This window comes from Myotis myotis, unplaced genomic scaffold, assembly GCF_014108235.1.
Source record: "Myotis myotis isolate mMyoMyo1 unplaced genomic scaffold, mMyoMyo1.p scaffold_m19_p_1, whole genome shotgun sequence".
In the NCBI taxonomy this organism is placed as follows: domain Eukaryota; kingdom Metazoa; phylum Chordata; class Mammalia; order Chiroptera; family Vespertilionidae; genus Myotis; species Myotis myotis.
Genome location: NW_023416313.1, coordinates 65,097,171 through 65,122,436, shown reverse-complemented (window position 1 = coordinate 65,122,436; position 25,266 = coordinate 65,097,171). Strand labels below are relative to the sequence as shown.

Genomic DNA, 25,266 nt, shown 5'->3' with positions numbered 1-25,266 from the left:
AAAACACATTTTCTTCTATTTATAACTTGAGCAATTAAACAGGTGTTTGCTTTTCAAATGATCAATCAACAAGTAAATCGGAAATGATAGGCAGTACAGTGGAATATAAGATGAGGTCTCTGCAATTAATCAAATAAAGCTAATTGAGGTGATTGATCAATAGAAGATACTTTACACAGTGTTCCTATAAAATGTGCATAACTTCAGAAGTAAATAACATACATATTAAGAATGTACCTTAATATTCTGAACTAATATTAGTTGTTAAAGGTAAGCAAAATGGGTGACTGGACAATGCACTTGCTAAAACCTGCTCCTGCATGGACACTCTGTCCTGGGAAATTGCATGTTAGAATCTAGTTATGTGCTGGAGACAATGAATGTGATAGATGCAGTAAGCAGAGTAGCTTGAGAAGACTTCTAAGATGAGTGGGAAGTTGTCTTGGGCTCGAGAGAAACAGCATTAGCATAAAGGAGAGGGAAAGGTATTCCAATAAGAGATGGCATCTAAGTGAGGATCAAGGGCTGAGATAAACCTGAAACTTTTTAAAAAATATATTTTATTGATTTTTTTACAGAGAGGAAGGGAGAGGGATAGAGAGTCAGAAACATCGATGAGAGAGAAACATCGATCAGCTGCCTCCTGCACACCCCCTGCTAAGGATGTGCCCACAACCCAGGTACATGCCCTTGTCCAGAATCGAACCCGCAGGCCGACGCTCTATCCACTGATCCAAACCGGTTAGGGCTAAACCTGAAACTTTTAAACATGCTCACATAGCTGGAAAGAAACACTAAGAACATTAGAGGAAACTCTCATTTCAAAGATAAGAAAACAAGTCCCAGAGTGGTGAATGGCTTGCCTGCTCGCACAGTGACAGCCAGGGCTAATGAAAAGCACTGCTCACCTACTTGTACAGCCAATGCAGATCCCACTCTAACTATGGCTTCCCTTCATTTCCTAACTGCACCCCAGGCCAGGGATTCTGTGACATTACCTCAGGAGTCCAGTGGGGAGCCGGGGGGGGGGGGGGGGGGAGGCAGTATTCAAACATGATGGCTCTGCTTTTATTTGTTTTATATATTGGACTCCTGATAAGATTTGAAGAAAAGAGTCTCTTGGTGTTAAAAAAAAATCTTCAAGGTTTCATTAGGGATAAACATTGTTGAGTTCTGAGCTATGTGACACAGACACAAATATTATAGAAAAGAAAAAAGTCTTTACCCTCCACTAGTTTATTTACTTATTCTACAACCCAAGTACTGAATGTATGTTGTGTGTCAGGTACTTAGCTTTACAGTGGGAAATGTAATGGTTAACACAAAGCTGCGGGTTTCTGGCCTGGGGTCAGGTTGTGGTAAACCAGAAGGACATCAATCAAATAACACCAAGAAAAACAGAACACAGCTATGATATCTGGCATGAGGGAAGGGTGAAAGATGCAAGGAGAATATATGACAGGAAACTTAAGTCTAAAGAGCCACTGTCGCAGTAGAGGTGAAGGCACTGTGTGAACCAACAACTATACAAGTATCACTCACTGCTCAACAATAAGTATGCACAAGACTCTATAACAGTGGTTCTCAACCTGTGGGTCGTGACCCCTTTGGTGATCGAATGACCCTTTCACAGGGGTCGCCTAAGGCCATCCTGCATATCAGATATTTACATTACGATTCATAACAGTAGCAACATTACAGTTATGAAGTAGCAACGAAAATAATTTTATGGTTGGGTCACATCATGAGGAACTGTATTTAAAGGGCCAGAAGGTTGAGAACCACTGCTCTATAACAACAAGACTGGGCGGTGCTGAACTCAACCAGAGGGGGAAGGGACACCTAGCAATGAAGGTGGCATCCGTGCTTCACCTGGGAAGAGTTAAAAAGGACACGTTCTTGCAGGAAAGGGGAGAAAGAAGGATACCTCAGAAAGAGGTACTGCATGTGCCACAGGAACAGAACTGGTGACACTAGTGGCAATGAGACCAATCAAAAGCTGCTCCTATTTCACAAGCAAAGGATAACAAATAATGATAAGCCATCCTCAAGGACAGGGTAAAAGGTGGTTGCCTCAAAAAAAGACATCAAGTTACAAAAATATTGCATAGCAAGGGCCAAGTCAGACAAGGCCTTGCACACTACCCTACAAATGGAGTTTTAACTGCACATTCTGCCTTGGGGTGATGTGGGGATATCCAAGGCTGGAATCTGGAGTGTCACAGGGTCAGAACTGCCTTCCCGACAACTCACCCAGCAGGCAGCGTGCATGACAGACCAGCAATGAGACCAATCAGAAGCTGCACCTATTTCACAAGCAAAGGATAACTAGAACTGGTGCTTTCTTATGTTTCCTAGCACGCTTTGGTATTCAAAAAGCATGCTAAGTGATTAATAAATAAAGGAATAGAAAGCAATGTTGGCATCTTAAATAAAGGAAAGAATATAAAGAATCAGAAAAGACAAGCAAAAATGTTATAACCTGATGCTACAAGAAAGAAAGTCACTGAAATTTTTGACCAGAGGAGTGATATAAAGTATAAGAAAGCTTACTATGCTGTAGTATATCTGATAAATTGAATAAATCATAAAACTATCAATGATTTAATGACGCTTCCAAGAAGACATCTAAAGTAGTTCAGATATGAGATGACAATGTTTAGTCTGGTAAGGGATAAGGAAAGAAAAGATAAAGGAGACATTTTCAAAGAAAAACAAATGAGGTCAATCAATAGACTAGATGAGAGGTGAGACAATTTTGTCTATAAATGGTCGGGTCATAAATGTTTCAGGTTTGTGGTCACATGGTCTCTAACACAACTACTCAACTCTGACTGTAGCAGGAGAGCAGCCACACCTGCCGTAGACACTATGGAAGCAGGTGGGTGGGACTGTATGCCAATAAAACTTTATGAACAGAGCAGGCAGTAGGCTGGACCAGACCTGCAGAGCACAGCTGACTGATCCAGGACTAGATACAGCTAGGGCCGGTGCATCTGTCATTAGTATGTTCAGTTGTGAGTGATAGAAAACCAAAAATAATGGCTTCAAACAAGAAAAAGAATTATTTCTCTCTCATAAACAAAATCCCCAGGTAACAGACAGGTTTGGTATGAAAACTCCACAATCCCAAAAGACTCCGTCTCCTTCTGTATCATTTTCCCCCACCATCCTCAACACGTCACTGCTTGCTCTTGGTTCAAGGTATTTGCTTGAGTTCCAGCCATCACATAAGCACTTCAGCAAAGCAGATAAGAAGGGGGAAAAAAAAAAGGCAAACCTTTTCACTTTAAGAACAATTCTGTAACTCACAAATCTTTCTACTTGACTAGCTGTCTACTGTCATGTAAAAGCCAAAAACAAAACAAACAGATTACACTTATTTCAAAATGAATGGCGAAAGTGTTTTGAGCCTTTATCATTCATTCTCCCTAAACCAGAAAATATTTTTTGATTCACCTCTTTGGCCTGTATAAAATTTCTTATTGGCTGAAAAGTTACTCAATAAACTGTTTTCCTTCTGTCTGAAGTAATAAAACTATACAACACTATAAACATTTTCCATGTTTAACTCCAAGATATTTGGTTTTCTGGCTAGAAACAGTAGAGCTTTTGTTTTTAAAATTAAAGCAGACCCTTATACCTAATTGCCTCAGGATGTCAAATAGTTTTCTCTTGTTGTGTTCTAACATTACTATCACCTATTCCAAATACACGTGGACATAAAAGAAACTGACCCCATTTACTCTGGTTGTCCGTGAATACAGTTCATTGACATAGCATGTAAGGAAAAAAACAAAACAAACAACAATGACCAAAGATTAGATCTCTTAAAGATTCTAGCACACGGGAGATTTGTGATGTGAAATTATATTTAAAGTAAACAAGAGCCTTAATAATACAACCATTATGACAAGATATTTCACTTAGAACTGGTAACACAGATACAATATTTCCTCTTATTGAGACATTATTTTACTTTCCTTAAAAGATGATTTATGACTAAAATTGCAATCATAAAGCAAGAGTCACTAAGTTATTGGCCTTTCATATTAGCTAAAAGAGATAAAAGTTAAGCATCTCAGATTACTCTAGCAAGTTAAGAGAGGATTGGTCCTTAGGCTCATGCAATAATTCAACATGTGTTGACACTAACTCTCGATTTAAACAATAATTCAAAAACTATTAAGCTTTTACTTTGACACTGAAAGCATGTAGACAATTCAATTAACATTTAAATCTTTGGAAACTAATTTTTAAATGATCTCTCACATTGATCTTTTTATTTTATTACTTTTAAAGGGATTTCAAAAATAAATAATTCACAAAACTTTCCAAGTTGTAACTAAAGTCATTCTCTCTACCCTAGATTTTCAGATATATCTCAACTCACATAATATTTTTATTACCTGACATTTTAATCAAAGATCAAAACTTCACTAGCTAAAGCATTTCCAACGCTCTGTGAAGTAAATTAACTTTATGAAATGGAACTCAACTACATATTTTGTAATGAAATTTTATATTACATTTCAAGAAAGAATGCTATCCTTATAAAGATAGCCAATGCGGCTCAGACAGTAATAATGGCAAAAATATTTAACAGAAATGTGAGAAGTAAGAAATATTTTAATAATCCAAAGCAATATTCAACTTTCAGGAGTCTCTGTAAAATGCCTACTGGCTCACTCAGGGCTTACCCAGGAGGCCAACCTTACTGGTTTGGGAAAAATTCTTAGACCTCACAGAGGAGGGAGAGGGGAGCCCCTGAACACATTGTTTCAAGGTGCTCCTCATCTTATGAGGCTGCTAACTATCTAACCATCATCATGGATTGCTAGCAAGACCATTTCAAATGCTTTGAAAATGCATTTATTTTAATTATATAAGTAATATGTGAATACATATTTACTTTTCATGTTAAAAATATAGCCCATGGACACAGATAACAACGTAATGAAGGTCGGGGAGCGGAGGGGCAGGGTGGAGGAAGGCAAAGTGGGGGGAATACAGGACATCTGTAATAGTTTCAACAATAAAAAAAAGAGAAAAAATAAAATAAAAATAAAAGGCCATGAGAAAGACTCCAAATCCTTAAATATTTTATAATACTTTTTGCTTATCTTAATAAAATACATGATAATTTTTTAAAAACAGAGAAATTTGTAGAGTAAAAAAATTTAAAAAAAGGTTTATAACCTCCTAAAATTTTTTTCATATCACTCTCCAGTTCAATAGTCTTTACTGTGAGTTAAAAAACAAACAAACAAACAAAAAAAACCAACAACCAGGCTTTCAAGTGACTCTTAAAAGCTGGTCTCCCCTTATCTTATAGGCATTTATCTCCTCACGACTTACAAACATGAAGCTATTTTCCTGCCAAATCAGCTTTCTCCCACAATTTTTCCAACCATACCATTCTCATTCAAAACTCAAGATTTCAGACATTATTTATAACTCCTGACCTTTTGCTGAAACTCGCACTACCATCCTCCCCACCCAGTGAAAACCCCAATGTTCTCAGTGACCTGTCCTGGACCACGTCCACTTATTTCACCACAATGATACCACACTACTTTGACACCAGGCATAACCTAAGAAGTCTTTATGTAAGTAAGCCAGGAGCATTTCTAAATAATACTGTGGACCTACTGTTATAGCTGAATTGCATCCCACCAACATTCATATGCTGAAGCCCCAAGTACCTCGGAATGGGACTGCATTTGGAGACAGCCTTTCAAGAGGTAATTAAGTTAAAACAAGACTGTAAGAAGGGCCCTGACTGATTTGGCTCAGTGGATAGAGCTTCTGCCTGCGGACTCAAGGGTCCCAGGTTGGATTCCAGTCAAGGGCATGTACCTTGGTTGCGGGCACATACCCAGTAGGAAGTGTGGAGGCAGCTGATCGATGTTTCTCTCTCATTGATGTTTCTAACTCTCTGTCCCTCTCCATTCCTCTCTGTAAAAAATCAATAAAATATACATTTTTTTTAAAAGACTGTAAAAAGGAACCCTATTCTAATACCACTGCTGTCTTTGAAAGAAGAGATTAGGACACCAAGAATGCACATTCAAAGAGGATGACCATGGGAAAAGGCAACAGGAGGGTGGCCATCTACAACCCCCTATGGACCTGACCCTGCCAGCACCTTTATCTGGGACTACCAGCCTCCAGAACTGTGATAACATCAATTTCTATAGTTAAGCCACCCAGTCTGTGGTATGTTATGGCAGCCCTAGCAGACTAAGATAGCTGCCACATGCCCAGACACTGTGGAAAGTGTCCCCCTTATGTTAATGTGTAACCCAGAACACAGCTCTATGTAGAAAGTGTGGTTACTATGTGCAAAAACTGAACGAAATGAAGTAATGTGCTCAAGCTCAAAGTAGAACCTAAGTCTACTTTCCCCTAAAGCTTATGGTATTAAACACCATGTTTTAATGACCATATGTAAATGCCCCAATGATAACATTACTACTAGTATTGCTGCTTTTTCAGTAGAATGCTGATGGTTGAAGAATTGGTGGATTAACAAGTAGAAAGCCTTGCCTTACCCGGATGGCTCAGTTGGTTGGAATGTCACCCTGTACACCAAAAGATGGTGTTTCTATTTCCAGTCAGGGCACATACCCAGGTTGCAGGTTTAATCCCCAGTCAATGTCTGTTCAGGAAGCAACAGATCACACACATTGATGTTTCTCTCCCTCTCTCCCTTCCTCTCTCTTTAAAAAAAAAAAAAAACACAATAAAAAATATTCTCGGGTGAGGATTTAAAAAAATTTTTCTTTTGAAAACAGACTTGTTTAGAGAAATGCTCAAAGAATAGAATTTGGCATATATATATTTATCTGGGTTCCATCCATATTATGCCTCTTCTACTATATATCAAATATCAGTGATAACCCATAGTAACCACCATATTTCACTGATGTGTCAAAATAGTGTAGTGAAATAAGTGGATTTTTAAAAATATTTTTATATCCTTGATAGAAATACATCTTATATCAGTAACATTTTTACCTTCGCAATAGGCATATTTCCACCCTGTTACATCTCTGAAATTAGAACACACATCATAGAATGGATGATGTATTTTAATTCACTAATTGGAGTTACCTCCTAGACTTGAGTGAAAAAAATGGATGGTAACAAAATCATCTCTGAAGCATCCCTGTGATGAGCTAAAGGCATACAGGAGAGGTGGGCCAGCTAACAAAAAAATGTTTCTCATCCAAAATTACAGTGCAGACAATGAAGAATGGGGAGCAACAGAGAGCCAATGAAATAGCAAACTTGGCAGGATAAGTACCAGAGCTCATTTCAAACATCCTGAAGTCTTGCAAGATAAAAGACAAAAAGGAAGAGCCACACAGAATTCGTGAACACCTTCACACACACACACACACACACACACACACACTGCAAAACGAAAAACCACCCAACAGGGGCAAACTCCATGGGCACAGTATGCCCATCAAGTGGAAGCGAATCTCACACTCTATAATCACACCCCATATACTGCCTTGGAAGGCAGGCCTCCTAGGTGAGGCATCCAGTTTCACAGCTATGCTCAAACACAGGATTGTTAACACTAATCCACAGCAAGGTCTGTGAACAACAAGAAAGAAAGATAAGTTAATACCCACAAGAAATATGGCCCCAATTAGAGGACTCCACACTGGCCCTATTGACTCTTTATCTGTTATTTTGGCAAATGGACAAACCAATACCAATTACTGAATGCTGTGTGCACCAATAAAGAAACCCACAATTTAAAAAACTTTTTATCACAATCAAATCTGTTCATCTTTAGCTATGTCGTAAACAATTTCTATTTCTGATAGAAGCTAAAGGATTTTCTTTGATGTCACAAAGAATACAGCCTACATCTCACTAGAAAAAAAGTTACAACCAAATCAAATTGAAACTCAGCTTCTTTGATGAGTGAAAAAAAATGATAGATTAGTTTCAGTTATTTTTTCCTTTAAACAACACAATAAAAATCAGTCTGTTTCCACCAAAAAGCTGCCAAAAAACCTACTGATGGGATTTGCCAGCGATACACAATTTATGTTACAAAGTCTGACAAGAGCACACTAAGTCTATCAAAATTGTTAAAAAGAAAAGTTTAGCCTGTTATGCACCCAAGTAACTAGAAATTAAACCTACTATCGTAAACATTTTGCAAACTCAACATTCTGTTCTATTTCTCACTAGAGATGAGCTTCACCAGTTGTTTTTAATCAGACAAATAAGGAAGCATGCAAATCTGATGTGCTGATCTAAATTATAAAAGAAGTTATAAAATTATAAAATAAGCTACCCCACATTCCAAAACCAGGAAAGCCTTTTATCTTTTGTGTTGTTGTTAATAATTATATTATGTCTTTATGGGAATGAGGCTATGATAAAAAAGACCTTTTCTTTAAAAAGAAAGTTTATAGGGCACGATTAAGAATACAATGAGACAATTTTAAATGTTGGATTTTGAGGTATTGTAAAGGCTTTCATTTCACTGTGAATTTGTGAAAAATGAACGTATCACCATGATCACAGCTAAGTAAAATCTATTGGCAACATCACGTTAATCATTTTTAAAATGGGGATAATAGCAGTTACTGCCTCATATATTTAACATAAGAATTAAATATGTTAATACATGTTACGCACTAAGAACAATGCCTTGCGTAGTATCCTATGTTAGTGTTTTGCCCTTAGGAATAATACTAATATTAGCTATGAGTGTTAGCTATTAGTCTTAACAAATAGCGTTGCCAGCACTGTCTGAAGGCCCAGTCTGGTGTGGTGTATTCACATACAACTCCATTCAAGGTGCAACCCCAGGAAGCTCTTCTCACTGAACACAGCTTTTATAGACATGGCTCTCTTCTAAACTCCTGCTGATGTCTGTCGGTCTGACTGTATGTCCTACCATTTAATCACATCAACCAAGACAAAGCTACACCTGGTGGGGGATGCTGATGATGGGGGAGAGGCCATGCATATGAGGGGGCAGGGACATATGAGACACATCTGTACTTTCACCTCAATTTTGCTCTGCACCTAAAACTGCTCTTTAAAAATAAAGTCAATAAAAATCAATGATCAATCAACCATAACAGAACTCTTGGGTTTCATGGTATGCCCATGTGATGTACACTTCCATGCTCCTAGAGAGTGGCCGGAACCCTTCCTCTGAGGAAAATAACATTTATCCAGACTCAATATTATAGTCAACAATATGGTGCTAACTAAGCATGGTGTCAGGTGAGTGCTAGATTTATTGGGGGGATCATTACGTAAGTTAAATAAATGTCTAACCACTATGCTGTACAACTGAAAGTCATATATTAAATGTCAACTGTAATTGAAAAATAAAACAAAGTTAAAAGAAAATATTAAATTTGATACATATTTGTAGAAGTCATTTTATCCTCAGCAATTCTGTCAGATAGGAATTAATACCGCCATTTTGTAGACAAGAAAACTGAGTCTTGGTGAAGAAATTTACTTAAGGAACTTGTGAAGGTGAAAGTCTAGCAACTTGTAGCCTCTTGGAGACATTATGACAAATCCAAAACTGCTTTTCTTTCCACTAAACCATGGTGCCTCAAGCCCCTAAGTATCAATCAATTCAGTATCAATCAATTTATAAATCTGGATGAATAGGTTTACCTTTGTGATCTTTGGCCCTTAAAAAAATATTAACTGAAAGCCCAGAGCAGCTACTCTTTTCTACCGCCTGCTAGTTGAAACTGAAATAGCTTCGAGATGCTTCCAGCTTACTGTAAAATTATGTTCCAGCCTGGCCGGGTAGCTCAGTTGGTTACAGCATCAGCCTGATATGCCAAGGTTGTGGGTTCGATCCCCAGTCAGGGCACATATGCACATACAAGAATCAACCAATAAATGCATAAATGAGTGGAACAACAAATTGATGTTTCTGTTTCTCTCTCTCAAGTCAATCAATGAAAAAAAGTTTTAAATATATATTTCATAAAAAGAACCTCAACCAACATTTTAAGATCAATGATGAAAGAAATGTAATGGCAAATACTAAAGCCGAAGTTTAAATGAGACTTGTTTGTCCCCCATAATAAGGTTTCTGGAAAAGGAATGCAACCTGTTCCAAATACAAACAGCAGGAACTGCAGACTAGACCAGAAAAACTGCAAACGAGAAACAATGCCATCTGTGGCACGTCCTTCTGCATTTGATAATGAAATCAAAGGCTAATACAATTGTGGTTTTTAAAAATTACAGTTGTCTTTTTATGTAAGAGAAATGTACAAATGAGAGACAGAAAATTAACACATTTTTCCTATCAATTAAAAGGTCCTAAGGAATCTAGCCTTCTTCACCTGATTCAAAATCACCCAATTCAATTACTCCACACATAGGCAGCAGCTCAGTAAGATTAAATTATTTTCTCTGAGGGAGTAAGGTAATTTGTGTCTGGCACACAATTAACATGCTCCTGAACGAATAAAAGGAATGAATTAATTTTCATTTGCAAACAAATTAGATACATAAATCCATCCATGAAAAGAAAGGCTAGTCTCTTAACTGACTTCACCTTTTATTCTTTTCAGAGAATGTGCTGACAAATTTGTTTAATCTAAACTATACATTTCAGAAAATAAAGACCTGTTTAACTACCTGTTTGATGGCATATATTTTGCCTCCCTTCATTCACTGTTGTAAGAAAACATCCGTAAACTGCTTAAAAACATTCCCTGCCTCCCTGCCTGCTACAAATCAAGCCCCACACTCCTGAGCAAGGCATGCGTCACTACCTCCCCACCCCGTCTCAACTCCCTACCTCTACACAAGTCCAGGCAGAGACTGTGATTTAGCAAATTTAGGCAGAAATCTAGACACCTGTAGTTTAAAAAAGAAGGTGGGCCCTAGCTGGTTTAGCTCAATGGATAGAGTATCAGCTTGCAGACTGAAGGGTCCTGGGTTTGATTCTGGTCAAGGGCGCATGCCCAGGTTGCAGGCTGGATCCCCATTAGGGCCATGCAGGAGGCAGCCGATCAATGATTCTCTCTCATCATTGATGTTTCTATCTTTCTCTCCTTCTCCCTTCCTCTCTGAAATCAATAAAAGTATATTTAAAAAAGAACGGGAGATCCCAGGAGATTCTGTTGTGCAGCCAGAATCTGGACTTGCAATCTCCCTTTTACAAATAATGAAATTTAAGCTCAGTTTTAGATGTTGCCCAAGGTCACATGGCTGGCTAAGAAGGACCTCAGGTCATATGAATTCTTAAAGGCCCTGGGCTCCTCGAGGATAGGGACTAGAGAGCCATGTCTCTTTATGTCCCTGTTCTTTTCCTCTTTCTTTGTTTTTAGCTTAAATCTGGATGAAAAAGATTAGTTGCCTCGAAAGACCTACTTACTCGGTTTAGTTTTAGGCAGAAATATTGGTTTTGTGCTTAAATATACAGTATTTGACTTGGAAACTGAAAACTTGCAGTCAGGGACTGAGGCACTGGGATTCTCTCTTGCTTTCTCTAGTCTAGCCCTAATTTCAGCCTGTCTTCCATCTTCTTCATTCATACTTTGCAACATGCTCTTCTTCTAGGACCTTTCAGAATGAATCTGGTGGTATTACTGTAGAAAACACACCTGGGGTGGACAAAGGCACTTGAGAAGGGTTTTAACAGTTACAGAAATCCAAGGGAACAGGCGACAGGGGAACCGGGCTGTGACCAGGAAGAGGCTAAGGACAGAGGTTTGGAGTCAGAAAGCCCTGGCGGGACCCTGTTTGGTGGGTGTCACTAGACATGTTACTTGTTTCCACATGTGAAGTCCTTGAAAATTAAGTGAATTTGCATAGAAATAAAGTACCTAACACATAATGGCAGTCCAAAAGTTACAGCTCGTAGTAGTAATCCCAGTGTAGTAAGTCTCTAAGGACATGGATAGTTCTTGGAAACTGTGATTTTAAGCAAAATGATGCATAATGAAACCAGTCTTACCACAGGCTAGTTGATATAAATAAGAGTTAGGTTCCTATGTCATATTTCTGGTCACAAAACATCACCAAACTTCTAAATAAAGACCAAAAATACTTCTAATATTAAACACTGGAATACATGTGAGCTACACATACATTGAAGAAAGATGAATAAACACAAGTAAGATCATTCTTTTCCAACCCACTGATTCCCGTCCAAGGTCGAGGGTGGCCAGGGACTATCCTGGCAGCTCAACGTGTATTCACACCCACAGGCACTGAGACCGGGATAATGCTGACAAGCCATTCATCTCACACCTGCGCAGGTTTGCCATCGGGAGGAAACCAGACCCCAGAAGAGAGCCATGCAGACACGGGGGAGAATGTGCAAACTCCGCCCAGACGGTGGCCCCAGCTGGGAATTGATTTTTTTTTCTAATCAATATTATACCAACGTGGTGTTGAATGAAATGATGCTGTTCAGGGACCTGCTGTAGTATGATCTGAATTTGTGAGTCACTGGAAGAGGGATACGATTAGAGAAAGTGTGATTCAGGACTAAAGCCATGAATAGCCCGAGGGTGCAGGTTGTAGGGCCTCTTTACAAGAATAAAATACAATTGCAGCCCTGGTAGGGTAGCTCAGTTCCTTAGAACATCTTCCGGATGTGGCAAGTTTGCAGGCTCAATCTCCAGGAAGCAACCAATGGATGCATGAAGAGGTGGGGAATAGGTGGAACAGCAAATTGATGTTCTCTCTCTCCTTCTCTCTCAGATAAATAAATTCATAATAAATAAACACTATCATTAACAAAGAAGAAGAAATTGCAAGGACTGGCGCTAAATGAGCCAAGATGAGCCAGAACATTAAATCTTACTACTACACCATCCTTGGCTACCTGTCCAGCTGATCCAACCACACAAGGTATGTGACCTGACTCCCAAATACTAGCTGGCTAACAAGCATATTGCTTCAGTTAACACATTTGTATTGAACACTTACTCTCATCCCAATCACAGGGAGCGGGTAGAGGGGTTACAAGTAAAAAAATGTTCCAATCCTCAAAGACCTTATAATATAGGGGTGGGGAACCGTTTTTCCCACCAAGGGCCATTTGGATATTTATAACATCATCTGCGGGCCATACAAAATCATCAACTTAAAAATTAGCCTGCTATATTTGGTCAAACATTTAATTAACTCACTCCTAATGCCTTGACAGGGCCAGAGCAAATGATTTTGGGGGCCTTATACTGCCCACAGGCCGGATGTTCCCCACCCCTGTTATAATCTAATAGAAAAAAGATTAATACACATGAAAGACAGTCACTAATTATCTCAGAAACAGGCAAGCAGGCATCTGGGAAGAACTGTGACTATTTTTAAGATGGTCTTATTCCATACTAATACTCTATAAGCAATCTCTCGCTAATAAGTCTCACTTTATCCAATTTATTAAAGCTACCTTCACTATGAGATAAGCATGTAAGTAGTGGTAAGGCAATCTGGCAGGCACAACTGCAACTTTCTTAACTAAGAAAATATCACTTGTTTAAAGAAGTTCACAAAATGGCTGTGACATATTCAATAAACAAACCATTAAATCTCTCAACGTTGAGTAATAATCAATCCAAATTTAATCATAAGAACACAAAGATTATGACCTCACATCCTTTCTACTAAAGACAGGTCTTTAATCTGAATTTGCCCTCCTGAATATCATGATATAAACTAAAGTTCTAATCTCAAAATATAGCATTTGAAAGAGAACAGCATATCTACTAGTATTTAATGTAGGCCTTTTGCTTAACTGGAGGAAGTAATTTAGTAATTGAAGTTAAAAACTGTAAACTCGCCATTTATTCATAATTCTAGGCTATTCTTAACAATATATACTATAGGTTCAAACCTTGCCACTAAGAAAAGTTCATTTTATGTAGCTTATTTCAAAACTGCTGCAATGCCTTCTGTAAGAGTTTTCCCAGAGCCATTTTTCCTTTAACCTTCACTTCAAACTAAAAGACACATGAAAACAATGGAAAAAATGATAGAAGTTTAGAATTACTATTCCTTAAAAAATTCAAGATTTGATATTTTTTAAAACCACAAACAATTTTCATTTTCACTGGGAATCTGAAAAAGAAAAATAAACATTTCTGTCTTCTGACATTGCTACATAGGAAGCAACTAATCCCCAAAGAAAAGTGACATCAATAGCAGTCTTAAAAATTAGAGCTCAAGGCTGCAAAGCAGTAATATATTATTAATTTTAAGAGCTTACCTATGTATTAAAAATGTATTAAGATTCAAAGAGATAACTATACTCACTAATATTCCATGGCAAAACTCACTACTTTTAGCATGGGTCATACATTTGTGAGATTGCTGATGTTCTAAAAGTCTAGATTTAAAATAAAATAGGGAATTATAAAAGATATTCTTATAAAAATGTTCCAATCTCAGGAATTTTGATTTCTTATATAAATTCTCTGCAGAATTTTAAACATCCAAGGAAAAGACATTATTTCAAGGTTACTTTATCTACAGAAAAGAGACACATGGAAAGCATATAGTTTGTCACTGAAAATCACAGTAATAATTATTATTCAAGAAGAAAATGTTTATTGAGACACAAAAAGTAAGGAACTTTTCAGGTAGGCTTATAACAGTTATGTAAATTTCTCTGTTAAAGTGGTTTATTTTTGCTTTACTATTATACAGATTAGAAATAGATATACCTATTTTCCTATACATAAATAATCCATAGATACTTAATCAAGAGATTATTACCCACCATATTAGAGTAAATATTACTTTTATGGTAAGAATAAGCATTTATATTTTTCATCTTCAAGAAACAAGAATTTTTTGCTTTTCTCTTTAAAAGCTGGGAAATAGAACAGTCAAATGTTGGAAAATCTGATCAAGTTTCCCTATAAAATCCAATGAAAGATATGCTATATCTATTGACACAAACTGCAATTCTACTTTGATTCTATGAAGTTATACTGAGAAAGAGATAAAGAAAACCCTCTTAGCCAACGTGCTAAATTGCAGTCCCCTTGTTGTTTTCCTTTGTTGTGTTACAAAATGTTCCATACATGGGGCCCATGACATTACTAGATCTGTTCACAATTTCACTGCTCAGAGTTTGGCTTCATTGGTTAAGCATCAAGCTGCCCTATCACTTGTAGAGACCTGAAAAGGTGGTTATGGTTCATAAAGTAAAACTCACACAAGTATACAGCTGCTGTTCACATTCTCAAAGTAGTCTGTTATAACAATGATGTCACGGAAAAAGGCTGGAATGTATTACATGTTGCAGACAGCCAAGCCATTCAATGTCTCTTCGATGCAGGTATACAGGTTGCACTGTAAACATTATGGTAGCATTACAATAAAGCAAAAAGTTCATTAAAGAAAATCACCGAGGGAAGGTAATGAGGGCCTCTTTACAGTTCTGCCTTTAGGAAGCCCACTTACCACTGGAACTACACAAAAAGTAGCATCACCACCATCTCACGGTCTGATACCCTATTGTGAACCACAAAACTTTGCAAAAATCCTATCTAATAAAAGACAAAAAGGGTAATTGACTGTACCTTCGCTACACTTCCCACTGGCTAATCAGGGTGATATGCAAATTAACTGCCAAGAAAGATGGCGGTTAATTTGCATACTTAGCCGCAATGATGGGAGGCAAAAGGGGAAGGACAGAACGGTGATTGGAAACCCAGGCGGCAGGAAAGGGCTGGGGGGCAGGACAAAGGCGGCCCTGAAGGCCTCCTTTGCCCTGCCCCCCGGCCCTGGATCAGAGAACCAGGGCCACCTTTGCCCACCCCCCAGCTGGTGATCGCCATCGGAAAGCCAGGCCGCAGGCAAGGCGGCACCCCGGAACCCAGGAGCCACCTTGCCTGCGGCCGGTGATCCTGATCACAACCGGAAAGCCCGGCTGCTGGAAAGGCGGCACCCCCGGGACCCAGGAGCTGCCTTCCCTGTGGCCCGTGATCTTGGATCGGAAATCCAGAGGCAAGGCGGCCCCCTAAAACCCAGGAGCCCCTCGGCGAGGTCTGCAGGCAAAGCAGTGATCAAGCTATGAGGGGGAGGTTAGGGGGCAGAAGGAGCTACAGGAGCAGCCCTGGCCAGAGACTGAAGACTCCTGCCGGAGCAAGGAGCAAAGACTGAAGGCTCCAGCCACAGTGAAGACTGTGTCCAGAGCGAAGATGGAAGGCGGTGGCCAGAGTGAAGGTCTGGGTCCTGGGTGCCAGAGGAAAACTGGTGCCAGCAGCCAGGGGAAGGGAAAGCCTATTGCACGAATCTTTTCATGCAATAGGCCTCTAGTCTATATTAATAAAAGGGTAATATGCTAATTAGACTGGGAGACCTTCCGGATGTCCTTCCAGACAAAGCCATGGTGGCGGGGCCGAGGCAGAGGTGGTTAGGGTGATCAAGCCAGCAGGGGAGGGGGGGGCAGTTGGGGGCGAGCAGGCCGACAGGAGGGCAGTTGGTGGTAATCAGGCCAGCGGGGGGCGAGGGGGCAGTTGAGAGCGATCAGGCTGTCAGGGCAGGGCACTTGGGGTGAGCAGGCTGGCAGGGGGGTGCAGTTGGGGGTGAGCAGGCCAGCAGGGCGGGCAGTTGGGAGCAAGCAGGCCAGTGGGGGGCAGATGGGGGTGATCAGGCTGGCAGGCAGAGTGGTTAGGGGTGATCAGGCTGGCAGGCAGAGTGGTTAGGGGTGATCAGGCAGGCAGGCAGGTGAGTGGTTTGGAGCTAGCAGTCTCGGATTGTGAGAGGGATGTCCCAGATTGGAGAGGGGGCAGGCCGGGCTGAAAGACAACCCCCTCCATGCACAAATTTTGTGCACCGGGCCACTAGTTACAATATAAATCATTAGGCCCTTGAAGGAAACTATATAAGGTCATCTAAACAAAGAAAACTATTTCCCTTTACTTATCATATATTTTTACATAGAAGCATAATGGATTGAATCTTGGTCTTCAAAGAAATGGAAAGCAATAATACACTATTATTTTTAAGAGCTTACCTATGTATTACATATGGCACAGAATGTTAAGTAGTTTCACACTCTGGCACAGTCAGAAAAGGAGATGTTAAAAGAGGCGTTTGGTTTTCCTTATTTTAGTATTCTTTTACAGGAAAACATACAGACCATTTCCCAAGTAAGAATTTTTGAAGTGATTTTAGAAAAGCATGAATATTCTAAAAGTTTGCACTCTATACATTTGCACCATTTTAACTATTTTAGTGAAGTTCCAAATTAGAGAAAAGAGAAACTTAGAGCAACAACTGTCCTATATAATAAAGAGCTAATATGCAAAGTGACCATCACTCCAACACACAAGATGGCTGCCCCCATGTGGACACAGGATGGCCACCATAAGATGGCCTGCAGGGGAGGGCAGTTGTGGGGGATCAGGCCTGCAGGGGAGGATAGTTGGGGGGGGACCCAGGCCTGCAGGGGAGGGCAGTTGCAAGGGGGGACCCAGGCCTGCAGAGGAGGGCAGATAGGGGTGACCAGGCCTGCAGGGGAGGGCAGTTAGGAGCAATCGGGCTGGCAGGGGAGCAGTTAGGGGGTGATCAGGCTGGAAGGCAGAAGTGGTTAGTGGCAATCAGGCAGGCAGGCAGGTGAGCGGTTTGGAGCCAGCAGTCCTGTATTGTGAGAGGGATGTCCCAGATTGAAGAGGGTGCAGGCTGGGATGAGGGACACACCCCTCCCCACAGTGCACAAATTTCGTACACCGGGCCTCTAGCCCTATATAGTAAAAGCCCAGCGAGTGAAACAGCAGAACGACCAGAGACCAGAATGACTGCGGTCCCTTGTCCCTGCCGGCCCCGCCCCCCAGTGGGGACCCCTACCCCGATCCAGGGTCCCCATCAGGGCAGGCCAGCCGGCCCCCACCTGTGCACTGGGCCTCTATACTAAACAATAAAAGGGTAATATGCAAATTGACCCTAATGACAGAATGACCAGAACAACCGTTTGACCAGTCACTATGAGGTGCACTGACCACCTCTCTGTCCCTTTTCCTGGCCGGCAGGCTCCAATCGTCCAATGGCAAACAGGGAACCGGGGGTGGGTGGCAGGGGACATGGGCAGCACCAGACCCAGGCCCCCGGCCTGCTGGTCGCCCCACACACAGCAGGCAACCCACAGTGGGGGTGGGGCCGGCGAGCAGGCAGGAACGGCCGACCTCTTGGTTCCTCCCACCAGCCAGCAGGCTCCAATCACCTGATGGCTAACAGGTAACCAGGGGTGGATGGCAGCGGGGGGTGGGCCTGATCGCAGGCCAGGCCAAGGGATGTACCCACATGTGAATTTCATGCACCGAGCCTCTAGTGTAAATTATAACTATTAAAATTATTTGAGTGCTCAAGAAAAAAATAACAAAAAACAGAACAGATGCAAGACATTGAAAATTTCCTAAACTCAAGTCCCAAATCTGCCACTAATCATTTCATCTTGAAAAAAAATATTTAACAGCATTCAATTTTAGTTTCTGCAACTTTAAAATGAATACCATGACAAACACTGATATATGAAGCTCCACTTCCCCACAATAGTATTTCTCATCCTACGTTCCTTAGGTATCGGAGGACCAAGCATCAGAATGATGACAGCTAAGCCATTCTAGCTCCCTGCCTTAAGCACTGTACACATATTAATTCATTTAATCTTCTAACGAACCTATGAAGTAGGCACTGCTTTTATCTTCATTCAGAGGTAAAGGCATGGAGGAACATGCCCGTGATGCAGCTTACACAATGTCACACAAGAAATGAATGGGAGAGCGAGAATTCACGTACTAACAGCGAACACCAGAGCCAGCTTTTCCTACCACCATGCTAGACTACATATATTGGCATATACTATGGAATGGAAAGTTCTAATTGTTTTAATTTTTTAGTAAATAGGAAAAGTCAGCACTTACTAGTGGAAGGTTTAATGACTGAGGATACTGCAGTACCTTAGATCACAGCAGTTTTACAACCCAGTACCGTATATAACTGGAGAAAGTATTGGATATTTCCCTTAGTTCCTCATCAGTTTTATTCTTTCCATAAAATGTAAACATATTTCAATGTTGCAAATAAGACTATTTTATCTGCATGGACATACTGTATCTTATGCCTGCAACTGTAAGGCAATATTTCTTAACGCCTGCTTATATTTGGAGTTGTGCTGAGGGCTAGAATTCATTCCAATAATGGTATACCATAAAGTAACAGCAACGGTTAAATTTGATATCAGCTATAAAATGACATTTAAACATGGTATCAGTTACAAATAACTACAGTTTGAAAATGAGATGTTTCGGACATGATTATTTATAGCTGAAGGAAAACTCTACTTATCACCCTGGGAAACGGATTTGTTTAATGTACTGCCTATTTAGACGGGTTTATTTGGTGGATTAATAATAAGTAAACAAAGGATAGTTTAATCTCAGTAGTGTAGAACATAAATATTCAAGAAGTTCAACAGTTTGTTTAACATCTTGACAAAAGTGTGATCTATTCATAAAATGTCCTACATGTTTTCAATCCAGTCATATGATCACAAACCAGGTAATTTTACAGATAGAAAAGACCTTGTAATTGTTTTACCTTTCATCAAACAGGCAAAATATAAGAGATCTTTCCCTCCATTTTAATAAGCCACCTAGCTCTAAAATTTTGAGTGTTCAAACTCTTATAGTGTATCTTCCAGCAGCTGTGAAAATAAAATTATCCTGACTCCATTTAAATTCCTTCTTGCCACAACATAAATATATGTGCCAAAATATACACGATTAAAAGAAAAGCCCATTTATCAGCACCAGAGCTACACACAAGACAATCCCAGTCCTCCCACTTCTTCCTTCTTTGGATGCAATAACAACATGCAGGTACACTTCCAATTAGACTGGCTTTTCTCTCTGCCGGTCTTCGGCTGTGTCAGAAAACTATGTAATCAGAGAACTCCTTTTACAGCAAACAGCCACAATGCAAGGTAAGTATGGAAACAGATTCTCAATCATTTGAAACGTTTGGGGCACAGCTGGCAGAACACCTGTTGGAAATGGATGAGTGATATTTGAAACACAAAACAATAGAAGCCAAGCCCTGCTCACACAACCTTTGCTGCACGCTTTCAGCATCAACAATTAAAAGTTTATTGAAGCGCTTTGATGAAAAAGAAACAAACTAGAATTAGATGAGCATTTTGGGGTTTTCTTTTCTCGAAAACACAGAGCAATCCAGTGAAAATAAGCTCCCAAAAATGAATGGTTGCCAATTCAACAATCTCTCACAGATATGCGAAAAAGTTCTATAAAAATGCTGACTTTTATTTCTTTATGTTGCCCATACTGCCTGCTAAAACTTTCATAACAATTTTTATCTTTTTAAATGTCTAAATATATTTTACAAATAAATATAGGAAATATGTATGAAGAAAATATTAACTTTAGCTTTACCATTTTGAACTACTAAATGTTTACTCACTCAAAATAAATAACCAGTTTCTTTTTTCTCTTTTATCACCTATAGGATAGCCAGGGTTCAAGTTTTATAACTAAAATATACAAAGTAGTGAAGAAAGAACCTACTTGTATTTCATTGCATTTATTGTCATCATTAAAAGTCCCAACATTCAAATGAAGTATCTAAATTTCTATCTCTGAGAACTCAGAACTCATTTCTAACCAATCAATAATCATTTGCTGCATTGTTATAATACACCTGCCCCAAGTACCTCAAAATTCAGAGCAACTTTTATGTAGTGGGTTAATGAAAACTAAAACAGAAATCAGTTAAAAGTCTGTGCCAAACACCAGTCATTCAAGAATGAAAGAATTGTGAAGAAAATTGTGAAAGTGAGAATGAACTTTAGGGGTGAATTTTGGAGACCAACACAGGATAAAATAATAGAGCTTGGTAATATAGTCAATTCGGCATAAAGGAGAGGAATAAATTTGGTGTAGTTACAGTGGACTAAATGCATAGCTGACATGATTTTTAAAAATCCCAAAACACTGAATTGAATAATAATCTAAGTTAACTAGCTCATATTAAGGCAGCCTCTGTGTCTTGTACAACTCAGTAAACACTCTTTCTTCACATCTTCAACAATTGTGGCAAAGACAAAAAGAAATCTTTAAAAACGTAAAGCTCTGGTAAGACTAAAGAAATTTTTATCTGCAGGGACTAAGGCATGGTGAAGATCCCAAAAGCAATATTGCAAAAGCCTGAGTTTATTTATAAGAAGTCAGAGGGAAAAAACAAAAAACAAAACAAATCCAGTATCTAATTGTATCTTGAATTTGTATTCTGTTATTTCATAAATGTTTGATTTTTACATCATCATCATCATCCTCCAAATGCATTAGTATTGTTGGCCCAGTTCCTAGACCAAAAGAAAGGGGGGGGGGGGGAGTAGTATCAGATTAATTTGTAATCAGTATCTGATTCAAGACTAACAATTCCTATTACAGCATTGGCTGCACTAACTAGAACACTGTTGAAGTTCTCCAGGTACTTTCATGAGTGTTGGCTTTCTTCAATTGTGGTCAAGGTATCCTAAAATGACTTCTGCTTTAAAATGTCTCAAACCAAAACGAGACATTTTCCTACGTAATATCTGGAGAAAGTTACATCAACCTCTGAAAATCAGAAAATATAATCACTAACCCTAAAAACTCTAAAAAGACCACTGAGATTGTTTGCTACATATTACAAAATTGTATGAGTAATATATCACCTCTACCTGATTGCCTCTATCAAGGAATTATGAGAAAATAATAAAGTTATGGCTAGATATGAAATATGAGTTATCAGTTTCCTCTGGACCTGACTTTAAATAACAAAGTTTATGAATTTTTACAAACTTGACAAAATCAAGCACAGATTCATACTGCATTAGTCTAGGAAAATTTCCAAATTCGCAAGTACAATAGGCACTCAAGATCACTTTCAAATTGCAATTTTAAAATTTTCATGACAACCTAATAATATCACAGACCACTACATTGTCAAGAACCATTAATTTCATGTTGAAAAGTTTAGTTATTACTCTGGCTTTAAACTCATAGTATTGGGTTACCCCTTAATTATAGAAGTTGTGAAATTAACTCTAGAGCAAAGGAGAAATGTGGGAAAAATTAAAAATTTTAATTGTAGCTCTTTTTGGCTCACATACAGAATTCTCATAAGAATCCATCACTTTAGGAATCTGGTTCCATCATCAATTTCCTTAATCATTTGTTGAAAGTTGTTGATTCCCACTTTAGGATCTCAGAGCCTTAAAAAATATTTTTCCTTCTCAAATGGTAGAGGGGACACAGTGATTAAAAATTCAGATTATAGAATCAGATTGTCTGGGATCTTGGGCAAAGCTCAAAAACCTCTCTTTGTCCTAGTCTCCCTTCCAAATAGGGTTGTCATAGAAATAGGGTATTGTGGAAATTATAAGGTGCGTTGAAAGCGGTTTGGTATGTGGTAAACGTAGCTATTAATCCAGCCGTGGGCAAACTACGGCCCGCGGGCCGGATCTGGCCCGTTTGAAATGAATAAAACTAAAAAAAAAAAGACCGTACCCTTTTATGTAATGATGTTTACTTTGAATTTATATTAGTTCACACAAACACTCTATCCAAGCTTTTGTTCCGGCCCTCCGGTCCAGTTTAAGAACCCATTGTGGCCCTCGAGTCAAAAAGTTTGCCCACCCCTGAATCGTTTTCTGTGGTGCCGCAGATTCCACAGTACCTTGAAGCAACTATCTCCCTATGTTTGAAAAGCTTGAACATATTCCAATCCTAAGTTCCAAGGACCAAAAAGAATTTGTAAAAATCGCAGTGATTCTGGACTGAGATGGAGTATAAGTACATGCTATTTCTCCCAGGAGGACAAATAAAAACTCTGGACACCATCTACAAAACACGCACAGAAGACCATGGAACGTGCAAAGGACCTTGGGGAACGATATGGGTATCAGTTCCCTAAATTTTCTTTCTGCCTCATACATCCTGGACTGAGTCAGCTTTATCTTCAATATACTCAGGAAACTAATATGAAAAAGAAATGTACAGTACATATTGTGGCTGTAGATTTCAGCCCTTGTAGACTTAATCACCGGCTGTTTGTGAACCTCCTGCTCACTCCGATTCATTCTCTCTTTTTTTGACTCCTCAGGGAGATGGTTTCTCTTCATTAACTAATTTTTGTTTGTCTTTTCATTTTCTTTTTTTAATCTATCTTTATTATTGAGAGTATTACAGATGTCCCCTTTTATTCCTCCATTAATCCTTTCTCCCCTGAGCTCACCCCACCCCTAGGACTTCACTGCACTACTGTCTGTGTCCACAGTTATGCATAGATGCATATAAGTTCTTTGGTTAATCTCGTCCCACCTTCCACACCCCTTCCCTCTGAAATACATCCGTTGCATGCTTCAATGTCTCTGGGTCTATTTTGCTCCCCAGTTTCTTTTGTTCATTGGATTCTAGATGTAAGTGAGGGCATATGATACCTGTCTTTCTCTGACTGGCTTATTTCACCTAGCATAATACTCTCCAGGTCCCTCCATGATGTCTCAGGGGTTCAGAGATCCTTCTTTTTTACAACTGCATGTATTCTATTGAATAAATGTACCACAGTTCTATTATCCACTCATCTACTCAACTTAAACCCTTCTCACTGTCAAACTGCAAACGAATGAATCTGACTTGTTTTTGTTGCTTTCATTTCTGGTTTTGTTTTCCTTTTCCCCACATGGGTGAACAGTGTTCTAGTCATAACATCTTAGATCCCAATAAACACTGTTTACAGCTATTGTTTAAACCCAGCCCAAGAGAAGTTACCTTACTGTCACTGTAAGATCCTTCTGTCAATCATTCCCCTTCCTACTCAGGCATCTGCATTTAAGACTTAATTATTCAGTGCAGATTTCACTATGCATGGATTAATCTCTTTCCAACACATACCAAGAACCCACCTCAACTTTCATTCATTGTTTTAATTTCTCCTGTTTTATCTGTGGCCCTTTACAAATAAAAACGATCAATATTTGGCTTTATACTAAACCTATATAAACAATCTAAGACTTACTAAGGTACACTCCTTCACTATCCCATCACACTCTTATCTAGTTCATGGAGCCTCTGTCATACTTAAACTTGACCTTTGCTCTTCCTCTACCTACTGTATGTAGGTATGTGTGTACCTGTATGAGTATATGTGTATGTATATCTACTACTAACTAAACTTTTATAATATAAATAATTCCTTTGTACACTATGCCTTATCTTGTGTTCCCTAATTATTTCATGTGTTTAAGTCTTGTCCACCAAACAAAATCACAACCTTATTGAGAGGAACTAAATCATATTCTTATAATTTTTGTTCCATAATAAATATCATGTGCTAAATATGAAGCATGTATTAATTTGCTCATTCAACACATGACAGTTGAAGCCCTACTAGTTAATGAGCTGAGGGCTGGGGATAAAGAGGAAAACAGAAGGCAGTGTCTATCCAGAAGGGGTTTACAGAGCACTCTAAGAGAGCTAAGGAAACACTTTAAAGTTTATATGGACAATCAAACCAGAGATGTATTCAAGGCTTATGGAAGGAGAGAAAGGAAGTGTCTACCTCTGCCAGGGAAAGAATAATAGAGAAAAAATATTTTCTTTAAATATAATCATGAAGGACAAATAAAAATTTCCCAAGTGAACAATAAGTAGGAATGGCATTCAAGAATCAGGGAACAGAAAGTGCCAAGGAACAAAACCATGAAAGAATGAGCAAGCAGATGAACTGAGAAACTATAGAAAACTCATAGGCTATGCGTACAGGTACAGAAAGGATAGAGCCAAGTGACAAGATTAGAATGGCAGGCAAGGATGAGATGAAGCTGAAGGACATAATCTTGGAGGCATCCAAGGACATATATGCCAAAGGCCATAATCCTGGAAGCATCGAATGTCAATGAAGGTAGAGTGGTCGGATCAGATATCCTTTCTGCTAACAAAATGGTGGACAGTTTGGAAAGGAGAAAGGTGGATAGATATTAAGAAACTATTTTAGAGTATAACTGAGAAATGATAAGGATCTGAACTAAGGGATTCGAGGAATGGAATCATAATCATTGTAAGCATACAATTGTGGGTGAATACAATTAAACTGAGTGAGTAGAGACAAGAGCCAAAGAAAAGACTCTGAACACCATCAACGTATAACATGAATTTTTACGGAAAATCAAATCCATTCTAAGTTCGAGAATAAATGAAATATTGTTTCTACCTTTAAAAC

The 25,266-nt window shown here is 39.1% G+C and overlaps 1 protein-coding gene across 2 annotated transcripts in view; it reads right to left on the bottom strand.

The window, feature by feature from the left end:
- BMPR1B (bone morphogenetic protein receptor type 1B) overlaps nucleotides 1-25,266 on the bottom strand; it is a 383,526-nt gene that overhangs the window by 189,576 nt on the left and 168,684 nt on the right. The window lies entirely within an intron of this gene.